This window comes from Tiliqua scincoides, chromosome 4 (assembly GCF_035046505.1).
Source record: "Tiliqua scincoides isolate rTilSci1 chromosome 4, rTilSci1.hap2, whole genome shotgun sequence".
Taxonomy (NCBI): Eukaryota; Metazoa; Chordata; class Lepidosauria; order Squamata; family Scincidae; genus Tiliqua; species Tiliqua scincoides.
In genome coordinates this window covers 136002367-136016523 of record NC_089824.1, presented here as the reverse complement: position 1 = coordinate 136016523, position 14157 = coordinate 136002367, and positions in this window count along the sequence as shown.

Below are 14157 nucleotides of genomic sequence, written 5' to 3'. Positions count from 1 at the left end.
TCCTCTTGCCCTCCTCTGCCCCCCCCCCCCCAATTTATCTTATTATTCACTATAGACTTACGGTATATGAACCTGATAAAGCGGACTTTCGTTGCGGGCAGCTTGTTGTACTACAATAAATGTGTTCTTGAAGCTGCCTACCAAACTTCCTGGTTCTTTTCTCCTGCAGATGTCAAGTTTTACGAAACCACCCATTCTCAAGAGGCGCCTTCGGATCTCTCTTTAACTAGAGAAAACATTCAAGGAAAGAGATTTTGGATTAGTGGCAGCGCCTCCGGGTAGCTGCTGAAGGCAGGTGAAGTCGTTTCCCTGTTTTCCCCTGGTTTTAAAACAAGTTTTGGAAGCCACGGCCCAAAGCTGCAATAGCCCTTTTCTCCACTAGGCGGCACCAAGCGAAATCTCTATTGTCTCCGCAAAGCTCTCGGGTCTGCCTCGATTTCATTTATGAAGAGTTACTGAATTCTTTTTCAAATAGACTTCTGCTCATACAGTAGTTGGCATGGAGCAAACAAGTAGGCCTTGATGTGGTATTGTTTTTCACCAGTGATTCACAATCTCCGTGGCTTCAAGTGGGCCACTTTTCCAAGAAAGAAAGAGTCAAACTATCGCCTAGTAAATAACCGAAAGGGGAATCCACCCAGAAGTTCTCCTGCGCAAACTCCCTTCCAATAAATGCACTCCCATGGGGCAGTTGCTGGGCTCCATGGACTTGCGCAGGAGAACTGCCAGGACTGTGTCCCAGGCTTGAAAGAGTCTGATCCAAACGGGTGTTAATCCAAGTATATCATAATATACAACCTTATCCTAATAAGTTTAACCTTATCCTAATAAAGGATATCCTAATAACCCTATCCTAATAAAAATATCCTAATAAAAAACGTGGCTGCAAATCATACTTCATTCAATGGAATTTACAGGCTAGCAGAAACAGCCAAGAGTCTTGTGGCACCTTCAAGGCTTGCACGTTTATGGTAATAGAAGCTTTCTAGAGTCCACAGGCCATTTCATTAGACGCATGAAGTGTTACCAGTGGACCCATAGATATGAATGGGGCGGCGGGGGGGGGACTGTAAACATTGAGATCATCCAAATGTTTTCTCTGTGGGCTTGAGCAGGGTGACAGTTATGTTCTACTGGACATCCACCCTCCCTCAGGCCCCGGGATGTTGAAAAAATAAATGTGATCCCATTTGATTCTGCATTGATGACCATACCTGGGATAAGACAGAACCAGGGAAGGAGGTGGAGGGTGGCCCTTCCGTGTTCCTGCTTTGCGGAGTAGCTATTTCCTTCTTGCTTGACACACTGAGCTCTGTATTAGGCAGGAGGAAGAAGGGAGGGAGTGGATGGTCCAATCTGATCCTACTTTCCGTCCAACTCTGACCTTGCAGGCTTCCAACTCTGAAATCCCAAAACAGGCGAAAACTAACTTTCTTTCTTTCTTTCTTTCTTTCTTTCTTTCTTTCTTTCTTTCTTTCTTTCAGGCTTGGTGAAGTCTTTGGGGCAGTTTCTTTTTTTTTCCTCTCAGCCAGATTTTTAATAAAGGCTTCGATTCTAAAATTAGAAACGGGACGACCCGAAAACGATCAACAACAAGCGGTACACAAAACCGGTCGTCCCCCCCCCCCCCCAGAATGATTTGAGTGTAATTTGCAACCCCATCTATCGGGACCCGTTCCCCAGCCCCCTGTAGAATTAACTCTAACCAGATTTCTGGAATTAACTAACCAGATTTCATCCCGAATGCAGGGCACGAACCTGAAATGCAAAGAGATAAGCTATTGTGTGCACACTTTTCGAATATTTCTAATGATCTCTCTGTGTTAAGAGTATGACAAATTCAAGAATAAAAGGAGGGCCTCTGCCCCCCCTCATGTCGCTTTAACCTCCCCTAATCGCTTCCATACTGACATTAGGAGAATTACGGTAGGTATCCTGCTGCCGACCCTGCATAGGATTCCCCCGAGCGCCTGATATTAACAGTGTTTGATTTGTGTTTAACTTCCGCCTTCCCTTTTTACTTTCTTCTTTTTTCATAGCCAGGCTCCACCTCGGTGGCCCCAGAGGGGCTGCCTCTTACCAGCTTCCCTGCCTTATTTGTTCCAGCAGCCAGAGGAAGCACCTTCTGTTTTCCCAACTTCTCCTTAGACCAGGAGCGCAGGGGGAACCTGAGCTGGCCAGTGGAAGAACCTGCGCTGGCCACCACCTGTCTGCACCCAGGTGATGAGCACAACCAGGGCAAGTTCCACTCAACAGAATACACATTGCTGCGGCCGTGTCAATTTCACTCTGCCCTTAAAGCGGAGAAGCCCTTCAGCTTCTAGTGGGCCTTGAAGCCAGCACAGTGAAATTGACATCGTAGCCTCTCCCTACATAATACCTCTGAAGTGCTGAACAGAGCTCACCAGCCTAAACTCCGGCTCGGCCACCACGCCACCCTTAGGAGCAAATCCCTTTGGTTGGAGGGCACTGGTCTAAAAATCAGGTTTCAGTCCTAACATTTCATCGGAGAATGTGGAGAATGTAACCCCCCCCCCCATCTTTACAATATTTTGCTGGACACCCCACCTCCTCATTACTACCTCTTTTTACGAAGACTAGAGCTTGGGAAAGGGAGAGAGGAAGAGATGGAAGGAAATGCTAGCCAGCTGCTGCAGAGGTGGAAAGAAAGAAAGAAAGAAAGAAAGAAAGAAAGAAAGAAAGAAAGAAAGAAAGAAAGAAAGAAAGAAAGAAGAGGGAGGGGATTATGTCCCCAATGTTAATTAACAGGCAGCTAATTAAAACGGCACTTTGAGCGCTAATCAATCGCTTTATTAAGCCGGGAGTAGTAACTGGAACAAATTGAATGCTACCAGTTAGAGTATCATATTATCGAGCTGCCAGGGGTCGATGGAGGACGAGGAATTGGAGGGCTGAGCCAATCGATGCTCTCCCGATTAGTGTTGACCGAGGTCAACCAGAGAAAGAGAGAGAGAGACAGAGAGAGACGCAGAGGTGGGCAGCAGGAACTCTTCCCACCTTCCTGGGTAGTTGGGGGAGAGGAAGAGATCTCCGCCGCTCAAGAAACAGAATCCCCAGCAGTGGGGTGGTCCTGCCAACGCGAAAGACGCGGCCACGTGGACGACCGCAGGAGAGTCTGGAGGACAAATCGGCCTGCCACTGTCAGAGGAAGTTCGACTGAACCCCAGCAGAGTTTGTGCCATTCTGATCTTTGGGAATCCAAAGGAAGGACGTCGATGAAACCAGGCGTTTGTCACCAGCCTTCTCATTCTCCTCTCTCAGCATTCCTGCTGAGGGACCCACTGGAGATGGAGAGGTCTGGCGTCTATTTCTCCAAACTGTTGCTGTCCCCTCATCCCCTTCCGAGCCTTTTCCCCTTTCGTACTCTCTGCACAACCAACTGTGGGCCTGTAGAAGGTCACTGGGAATGGGCAGGGCGATGAGCAGAGAGAAGGAGAAAAGCTTTCAGATCTCGCTGAGATGGGACTGAGCTGTCTCTCTGGAGAAACAGGTTGTGGGGCTCGGGTGTCTCTGTGCACTGTGCAACCCGATCCTACTGGGCATTATTCGGAAGAAAGTCCCCACAGTTCAATGGGATTTTCCCCCGGGTAATGGAACAGGCGACTGTGTCCTTCAGTTGATGTACTTGAACTTCCTTTCAGTGGGTCCTCGTGGCCTGGAGGCCAGTCGCCCTCTGCCTCATTCTCGCATTCACCCTTTCAAATGCACTTAAATGGCTCTTTACAGAAGTGGGGTGGGATGGGGGGAGAAATCTCCGTCCCTGGGCCACTGGTGGCAAAGCATCGAAGGAAAGTGCTGCATGGAGGGGGTGGGTGCGAAATGGGTTTGAGGGAAAATAGAGGGATCACCGTAGGAGGAGAAGCCACGGGGTGGGACTCAGGGGTGTGTAACTGACTCCCACATTCCCAGAAAGTGTCTCCCCTCCCATGCCTAGAATGGGCCTGTTCAGTGTCCTGTCAGTGGAGAAGATCTATATTCTGAGATCCTGAAGGTGGTTCTCTTTCCTCTCTTCCGGGTGGTGGAGAGCCACATCAGGAGTGCCTGGTCTCTCCAATAGGCCTCTCCAGGAGAGACCCCTAATCAGGTTCTGGCCATGCTCCTGTCCTTGCACCAGGTTGTCCAGAGTCCACGTGTGTGATTTTTATTTTTCTAATCCTAGCTTCCATGATTGATCCTAGCTGGTCTTCACCCCCACCCCCACGAAGGTGTAAAGTGGTCATCACATGCAGGCCAGCCATTTCTCACTTTCAGGGGCAACTGGACAGGTGCACTGGAGTGCGGGTGGGGGGCACGACGTTAACATTCATGATAGGAGGAGAAACCAAGAGACAGACGTCTGTGGGCGAGAGGTAGAGCAATCAACTTTTGAGGGAGATCCTCGGAACTTGGTTCTATGGAGAAGAGGGATGGGGTGGACAAGGTGGGACTGGAACTGTTCAAGGAGAAGAGAAATCCAAGGGGTTTTTCTCCATGTATGAATCAAAACTGCATTTTCTGATTTTCTACTATAGGCAAAACTCTCTTCTTAATACTTTCATCAGGAGTATATATTTTACTATGTTATTGTTATTATTGCTTTGGCTATTAGAAGTCGTTAGGCAGCAGTATCTCTATAAGGGGGGTAGCGTCTCTAATTCTTCTCCCCCATAGCAAAAACAGGTTGACTTACTGACTGTGGCTGCAATCTTTTCCACACTTTCCTGGAAGTAAGCTCCACTGACGATAATGGGACTTACTTCTGAGTAGACAAGCACAAATTGGGCTCTTGTCTTTCCCAACAGATGTGTTTTCCCTTACTTTGCCCGCCCCTCCCCCCACCCCTCCACCTCTCTCAGAGCAATCCTGTGCCTGGTTTTCGGAGGACAGTCCCACTGGGTTCAATGGGGCTCCCTCCCAGGCAAACGTGTGCAGGATGACAGTCTTGGCCTCCTTGAACAGCAGATCGGGTTTCATTCACCGAGGGGGCCATGGCTCAGTGGCAGAGAGCACCTGCTTAACACGTGAAAGAAAGGTCCCCGCGTTCAATCCCTGACCGGGCAAGGCTGATCCCGCTCTGAAACCCAGAATGACTGGCCATTCGATCATTGTGTGGTACACTCAAACATCACTCCGTGCCTGCAACATCAAACAGATGGCTGCAACGCGCAGAGAGAGAGAGAGAGCGAGAGCGAGAGCGTTTGTGTGTGTAGACACACCATATATATGACCTCAAGTGGTGCACACGCATGGACGAACCGCCCTCCCTGTCAATTGCTCCTTCATCTCCAGCGTTTTCTGGTGCGGAACATCAGGGGTATTTGTAGGGGCTCCAGCACTGGTGGTAGGGGATTCCTTTAGACTTCTATCGAAGTGCTCGACTGATCAGTCGTGATCAGAAGATGCTCAGTTATTGTGCAGGAGGAGTGCAGGAGGCTCCATCGCCCCATGCAGGTGAAGCACCCCTCAACCCACTCCTCTGCAGCCCTCTACTCTCAGGAAGGCAGTCGAATGATGCCCCCACCCCTTCTGAGTGTCTAGCGTGAGGTGTTACCCTTTCGATCCGCAGTAGCGGTGGCTACGCGGTATACCTCCAAGGGAGCGCCAGAGATTTCGGGGTCACTCAATCCGGAACAGATCCGCTTCCCAGTGTAGTGTACAAAGTGCTTCTCAACTTTAGGCTCGTCTCGGAGCCCCAGAAGGCGGTGGGCTGATTGGGACGCCTCTTCTTCCGCGCCCAGCAGCGCCCCGTGTCCCATCTATTCGCGGGCTCCCCGATCTGCCTCTGTGCGTGCCCTGCAGCCCTCCGGAGGTCCGTCCTACCTGGAGGGGCGCGGAGAGGGGCTGTCTCCGAGCTGCTCTTGACTGGCGAGAGGTAGGGGAGGGGGCAGAGAAGAGCCCTTGGCTTGGCTTGGCTTGCCATGAAATGCAACAGTCTGAATGAACATCCCCTTGGATGAGAAGCTGCTGCTTGACATTTACACGGTGCCAACCGCTGCTCTCCGGTAATCCGGCCGAAAAGAGACCGCACCTCCCAGTAGTGGCTTGCCAGTAGTTCGAGGAAGAGAAGCGGCTCGGAGTTGGAACACACCACAGAAGGGGGGGGCGAGGAAGGGGAAGAGGAGAAGTGGCCAAGAGGACGTGGAGGTAGGGGAGGTATAGAGTAAGGCTGCGATCCTATGCGCACTTTCCTGAGAGTAAGCCCTACTGAAGTCAATGGGACTTATTTCTGAGTAGACAGGCATAGTCTTGTGCTCTAACACAGGGGTGGGCAAAGCATCAATCTTAGGGAGACTGGACCTTGAACAATTGTGTAGGAGAGAGAATTTCAGCAGCTTGTTACCTGTGAGGGGAGAAGCTGCACCTGCTGAAATTCCCTCTTCTACACTTGTTCAAGGTCCAGGATCCCTAAAGTTGACAATTTGCTCATCCCTGCTCTAACGCTAGAGGCGGGAGGGGTGCAGGCGGAGTTGAAAAGCCCCCCTTGCCCCCAATTCCCGGATTCTCCCTCCCCCTTTTCTTCCTTTTTCATTGCCCTCCAAGTCAAGTGCCGCTCCAGCCGAAGTTCAGCCCTCTTAGCGACCTTCTGCTTAAAACAAGGCGAGTTCAAGTCCCTTTTTCCCCGGGATCCCCTCCTTTAATGTTCTCCATAGGTTCCTCGCTCCGTCTTCCCTGGGCAGAGGCGCTCTCCACCTGGGTGGTTGCATTCTCTCTTCCTCCGCCCCCCCTCCAAAAGCTAACTTTTCCTCCTACCTTTTCCCCGCCCCAGGCTTTGAAGTTCCTACTGTTTGGTGTTTGATTTATTTATTTATTTGTTTGTTTGTTTGTTTTAAACCCCCCCCCCCGTCGTTTTGATGCGCACAAATATTTATTTATTTATTCATTTTTCACATTTTTAGACCGCCCTTCCTTCAAAGAGCTCAGGGCGGCGTACGCTCCCCTCCTTTCGTCCCCACAACAACCCTGTGAGGTAGGCGAGGCTGAGAGAAAGTGACTGGCCCAAGGTCACCCAGGAAGCTTCCTGGCTGAGGGGAGATTTGAACCCAGCTCTTCCAGGCCTGCCTTCCAAACCACTGCAACACCTTGGCTCCTACACGAAATATGTTCCCCCCTCTCTCCCTCTGCTCCCCCCCCCCCAACGCAAGTCCGGAGCAGGCGACGGGAGATGCTCAGAGAGCAGAAAGCACATTGATTCGCTTGCGCCCCGTCCGCAGACAGACAGGCCCTGACAAGGTTGTGGGAGCCGTCGGAGGGGTCTCTACGATCACTTAATTACCAGAGCTGTCAGTCAGGCGGGCCGCGGCTGGCCGCCTCCATGGCTGCGAGGAACATTCCCCTACTGCCTGCTCCCCCTTGATTGATCCGTGCTGATGGCCTCGCAAAATAATTAGAGTGGCTGTTCTGATGTGTGATTTTCTCCCCGGTTCATGCTTCGGAAAGGTAATCTGGAGGATGAGAAGGGTCAGTGCCAGCTCGCATTACCTGCAAGGCCGGACGGGGGGGGGGCGCCGAGGAAGTGGCTGCACTTATGCGCGCGCGAAGGGGGGGGAGCAGGAGGATGAGGAGGGCCGAGGAAGGGGAGGCGCGATGAAGGGTGGCTGAAGGGGACCGCCAGCCCTCCGTCGGGCCGGGCAAGTGATTTCCTTCCGAGCCAACAAAAGGCAGATTGACTTTGTCCAGCCTTCCCAGCGATCCGGCCTTGATTACGGCGATTGGCTTCCCAGCTGACAGGCGAAAGGAAAAGGGATCCCGCTCCGCAGCGGACGGCAGCCGCGTCCTTAAAGCGCTGTCAGCTGCGGTTAGGGAGACGGCCCGGGCATCGCCAGGAAGGGAAGAGCTCGGACGGGGTCGGGCACGGGCACGGGGGCGCACACACGGACACAGGGACGCACAGACACACACACACACACAGGCACACACACACAGAGACAATCTCTCTCTCTCTCTCTCTCTCTCTCTCTCTCTCTCTCTCTCTCTCACACACACACACACACACACACACACGCACACACAAGGTCAAAGATGCCCCCCAGGGCTACTTCTCCTGCCTCACTTTCTCTTCCCAATTTGAGACCCTCTGCGAATGTTCGGCCGGAATCGTCCAGTTTCATTCCCAGTCGGAGGAATTTCCCCCCCTTTCCCGCGCCTTCCTGTTCAGCCAGTTGGTGGAATTCCCTCCTTCGGCCCAAACCCATCTACGGGATCCCCCGTGTTTTTGACACGGTCAGACTTCAGCTTCCGCCCATCAGGTCCCCTGATAGGGTGGACTTCATGGGAAGGGGTTTAAGATCACAGGAGGGTGAGAAGGACGGGAAGAAGAAGCCCCAAAGACTGGAGAGGTTCTCCATCGGTCAGTGGATTGCCCTGGAGCTGCCTGGTGGTGGATCGGGGTGACTTGGATGACGGCTTCTTGGAAGAAGTCAATGGGACACTTGTAACTCTCTAATTCAGATTGCGGTGTAAAAGCTCCATCCGCAGTCTACTTAATTTGAAGCAGTCCCATTGGCTATTGAAGACGCGCCTTGGAGCAAGTGGGTTGTAGCCTACCCCAAAAGCCATGTGGTTGGGCCTACTAACGGTTTGCGCTTTCCCTGCAACAAGTCGGAAGCAACCATCCCTCTGGTCAGTTGCAAAGGGCGGGTTTCCGGCTACCTAAGTTCAGCCTGAGAAGGTAGCCGAGGCCAGATCGCTTCGCTGCCTCTCTTTCATCTCCCAGAGGTGCTCACACCCCAGCAGCGTTAGAGAAGGGTAAAAGGGGGGAGGAGCCCCTATTCTTTCCCATGTATGGGAAGTGGGGATTCCAGTATATAACTTATCTTTGATCCCTCTTGAGCCCACTTTCCTGGACATGATCCACTCAAATCCCCAAGAGAGGGTTTATATCAGTGCAGAGAAGGGTTGAGAGCCGAACTGGATTCCGCCTTTGGGATCAGAGGGGTCATTTAAACCGAAATGGCTGTGAAGGTGGACAATTTTTGGACATCCCGCAGCCTGTATCCTCCTGTCTGATTGGAAAAGGAAGCACCGCCTTCCTTGCCATGGAACTTTCCATGGAAATTCACGTCCTCTTCGAATTCCCCTGGAAAGTGAAGGATTTCAGAGTATGAATGTTTGAGGAGAAAGTGATGTTCTCCATTCAGGATCCAGATCCCAGAGAAGCGGCGTGGCAGTGTCCTACACACCCAATATTGGGTCCTACATACCCAGTGACAATAGGGCCCCCTGTCCCGCAGCCTGGCCCTTATTCCACCCTCCAATCCGGAGTATCATGTCTGGTCCTCAATATCTCCTGGCTTCCAATCAGTCAAGGGATGAAAACGTTTGGTCCTTCTGGCTAGTAGATGTTTCATTTGGGAAAGGGGGGGAGGGGCTCAAGCCGTTTTACTGGCCAGGGCAACACTTAATCGCCCCCCCCCCCCCGTTGTGGAGGTGGGAAGACAGAGAGGATTATGTTGGAGACAATCCTATTTCATGGCTTGCAGGCCCTGTTTTCTGTTCCCTAAAAGGGAGCAAGGCGAATTCACTTTCTCCCCATTCATTGGCTGGGAGTGATGGAAAAGAGGCTGCAGGCCAGGTAAAAGGGGGCGGGGCTTAAGCCCTACCTCTCAGGGCCAGAGGGCGGAGTCTTGGGGTCTCCCTGGAAGATTTTCCCTGTTCACACCTGCAGCATCTGGAATTCTGCCTCTCCAAGCCACCCCCCCGTACTGAGGGGCTGCTGCGCCTGTCCTGTTCTGTTGGGTAGATCCTGAAGCGGAACCTTCAAGGGTTGGCTGAAATCTATTCAGTGCTCAGACTGTTTCCCGGACCTCAGTCTTCACACGCACCGATCAACCGAACCGTTCAAACCAATGAAGCCAGGACAGCGTTTTTCCACGCCGAACCCTGTGGCATTCCCGCTGGGGGAGCAGGGTCATTCACACGGTCAGTGGCGCGTGTTTCCTGCGTATTGCAGAACAGGGAGGCTGCGAGTTCCACTGGGCTATGCAGAAACTGGGACTCGCCGTCTCTCTGACCCTGATGGAGTGGAATAGCTTGTGGGTCTAAGCATCCCTTCCATGGGCTTCAAGACCATACCCTAGATGGAGATGTAAACACTTCTAGTCTTGGAGCCCATCTTGACAGGACCCCCAAAGTCCAAATCGGCCTTATAGCATTCGTTGTAGGCCAGAGTGATTGGGAGGCCTTCATGCACATCTGGTGACCCTGAGATCAAGCGGGGGGGGGAGAGAGAAAGCAGCTGGGGCTCTAAGAATTGGGGGGGGGGTTTTCATTTATTTTTGACGCTCCTCTCCAAAGAATAGTTGAGATCTAGATCGAGACCCTTCAATACTTTCCGATGGAAATTCCCAGCGTGGAACCCCCAGAGCGGAACCTGAACTTGGAATCAAAACCTACTGTAAGCCTTGAAGTCCGAGGGCTTCTGAACATGTGCAGAGTGCGTTTCCACCACACTCAAAATTGGTCACCGCAGCCACAGGGCCGGAAGCCATGGGTTGAGTTTCCAAGTCAATCCGAATCCGAGGAAGAATTCCCAGCCTCACGATCCAACCCGGTCGTGCACAGGTTACCTTAGAACCCAATCCTTTACAAGTTCCATTATAGCCAATGGGGCTTACTCTCAAGTAAGTGTGGATAGGACTGCAGCCTAAGCTGGGCATTTTTTCCTCCCATGAAAAGTTGCCTTAGAGCTCAAGCCCAGGTTGCCTTAGTGCCCAATCCTGTGCATCTCTACTCAGAAGTAAGTCCCATTATAGCCAGTGGGGCTTACTCCCAAGTCAGTGTGGATAGCATTGCAGCCTTTCCTGAATTTTTTTTTCTCCCATGAAACGTTCTTAGAGCTCCTGCACAGGTTGCCTTAGAGCCCCATCCTAGGCATGCGTACTCAGAAGTAAGTCCCATTATAGCCAAAGGGGCTTACTCCCAAGTCAGTGTGGATAGCATTGCAGCCTTAGCTGGGTATTTTTTCCCCTCCCATGGAAAGTTGCCTTAGAGCCCCATCCTAGGCATGTCTACTCAGAAGTATGTCCCATTATAGCCAATGGGGCTTACTCCCAAGTAGGTGTGGCTAGGCTTGCAGAGTTAGCTGGGCATTTTTTTATCCTCCCACGAAAACTTTCCCATCCAAGAGGCGCACTGCTGGCCACCCCCACCAGGAGCAAAGCCCGGGTTGCATTTTTTGTCTCTCCCCCCCCCCATGGGTGTGTGCCCGTGTGTTTTGCCTTGGGAGTGCAAAAGAGGGAGGGGGTGCGAGAAACCTCGTGGCTTTCAAAGCGCGGCTGCGTTTTTCAAGTCAAACAAGAGGAACGCCGCGCGTGGGGCGAAGGGGAGTGGGTAAATAACCGACGTGTGGCTGCCGCACTCGGAGGAAGCATCCGCCGCCGCGCACGGAGCAAATCGGAGCGTCCGCGGGCCCTAATCAGCCTTGCGAAAGGCAACCGCGAATCCCGGGAAAGACAACAGCGCGTTTTGCAAGCGCAGGAACAGAAAGAAAAAAAGAAGGCGAACTAATCAGCCTGCAAAAGAGGGAGAGAGAAAGCGAGCGATGATTAAATGATCAAAAGCTGGCAGAGTGAATTCAATGTCACTGCCAGGCGAGGCATCTCTCCCTCCACCCCCCTCCTCACAAGTGAAAGTTGGGTTTCAAGCACAGTGTAATTATAGCCCAGCTTGTCAGTTTGACATTAATGCAGCCAGCAGAAATTTCCTAATTGGCCTCAGAGGAGAAAGTGAACCAGAAAATATATTAACATTTTAAAAAAGCATATTTTGCCTAATCCTTTCACTTTCCAACAATATTTGAAGACCAAAAGGCCCCAGGCAGGAGAATTTAAATGAGCAATTTTGTTTTTGAAGGAAACGGCCAATGAGACAGAAAATAGACTAAAGGGAAATCATTAGTGGATGAGAGATCCTGACAGCCCTGGCTTGCTGACTGGCTGGCCTGTCACTTACAGTCTGTGTTCTTTAGTTCCACGCGATGAGCTAAGTTGATAACATGAAAAGACCCATAAACGTGCAGCCAGAAGTCAAAGCCTATTATCTGAGAATTCAAATGCAGGGAGGGAGGAGGGAAGTGGGGGGGGGGAGAGAAAGAGAGGATTGGGGAGAGAGCTGGGAGGAGGAGGAGGAGGAGGAGGAAGAAGAAGAAGAAGAAGAAGAAGAGAGCTTCCTTCTTTTCCTCTCAAACTGGCCATATCAAGAAGAACCATAATGGGCCATTATCTGACATCAGTGTGCGAGGGCCTGCCAAAAAGCATCTATTGTGTCCCTCTTGGTGTGCCCCCCCCCTCCCCGCCCAACCGCGATCGGCAACGTGGCTTCCCCACCGCGGATAGCAACAAAATGCTCCCAGTTCCGGCTGTAATGTCACAGGCGCCCCGCTTGATGTGATATGACCATCTCAGGGAAACAAAGCTAAGTGCAGTCAGGAGCCGTTAGCGCCCTGGCTTTGATGGAGCAGCTGAGGCTAGCATCGCCCCTGGCTGGGGCTGCAGGGCAAAATGCTCACGACCAAGGCTTTTGCCCTTTTGAAATGAAAGAGAAAAAGGGGGGGGGGAGGACCGCGGGGGCGAGCAAGCCAGAGTAGGGGGGGAGAGGAGAGAGTAGAGCCCAGGGTCAGGGATGGGGGCGGGGGAGGGGGCGCTGCTGCCACGGTTGAGGCTGCAGGGAAGTCGCCTCTGCTGTACCTTGCTTACCTAGGTGATGCTGGAGGAGAGAGTTCGGGCTCTTGGCGTCTCCAGCGCCCTCCCAGCCTTTGGAGCTGGAAGCTGTCATGAAGAGGAGAAGCCTTGGCAGGGGATCGTCAGAAATTGGGGGGGGGGGAGAGGGAGAGAGAGAGAGAGAGAGAGAGAGAGAGAGAGAGAGAGAGAGAGAGAGAGAGATCCTGGAACGAAGGGGGAGGAAATAAACTTTTAATCAATACTATTTTGATCTCGCTTTTGTTCCACGAAGTTACAACACGGTTTCCTCCCACCCCCACAATCTATACTGTACTCCCCTGTGAAGTAGGTTGGGCGAAAACGCAGCTACGGGTAAGTGGCGTGGGGGTTGGGACCCCAGTTTAACACGCAGACCTCTAGACCAGCAGCCCAGTGGCTCTTAATTCACAGGAACCGGGATGAACAGCAAGGCAGGTGGCTTTGGAAGGGGGGGGGACCGTATTCCACTCTAAACGGCACTCCATATAGCAGGAGAGAATGGCGGCCTAACAGTTAGGCAGGCTTTGGGTGCAGTCCTAGTCATACCGAGTTGGGAGTAAGTAGGATGATCAGATGTCCTGTTTTTCCAGGACATGCCCTTTTTTTAGCCTTGGGAAAAGAACCTAAATATCCTCCTTTTCCCTGTGAGCAGGCAGCGCTCTGTAATTTTAAGAAATTATATTTAATAAATTATTTGTGATACTGTTTTAAATTTAATAATGACTAATAATGACATTAGCCACATGAAATCTATATAGGTTTTTATGTCCTACATTTTTCTTGGATGTTCTGCATTTTGGGGTGCCTTGTCCTCTTTGGCGGTTCTGACATCTGGTCACCCTGGGAGTAAGCCGCACTGAATGGGACGGCATTCGTTCCGAGTAAAGGTGGAAAGGGTCGTGCCGGTTCCGTCGAGCCCCACTGATTGCCACGTGGCAGTTCAGCGCAGGCCTGGAACTACCCCACTGAAACCAGAAGCGAAACGCGTTGCCAGTTTGATGTTGACGTGGGCAGGGAAGCCACCCAGAAGGGATCTCCGGAACCGGGCATCAAGAAACACCCCATCGCGACTCCTGAGTCAGTTTCTGGGCTGCCTGGCGAGGACAGGCCGCGTTCGCCAGTCACCCACTCCAGAAGGGTCTGGTTCTGTGCTTCCATGAATAAGGGTGGCAGGGCAGGGTGACCTCCTCAACAGTAAATGGCGGGAGGAGCAGGGCTGAAAGTGATCGGGAATCAGATGTGATCCTTCAACCCCGATCCCATTTCAGCAAAGAAGGAGGAAGAGGAGGAGAATTTTGCTGAAAAAATCTACATTTGTTGTCCAGAATCCTCGCGATATAATGAACCCAATTTCTGCCAAGTGATTCCGTGTAAATGTCATCAGGACTCCCTCACCTCGAGCCCGCTGCCTGCCTACCTCCGCCCCCTTCCACCAAGGCGATTTCTACCCTTGCCTGCGTGG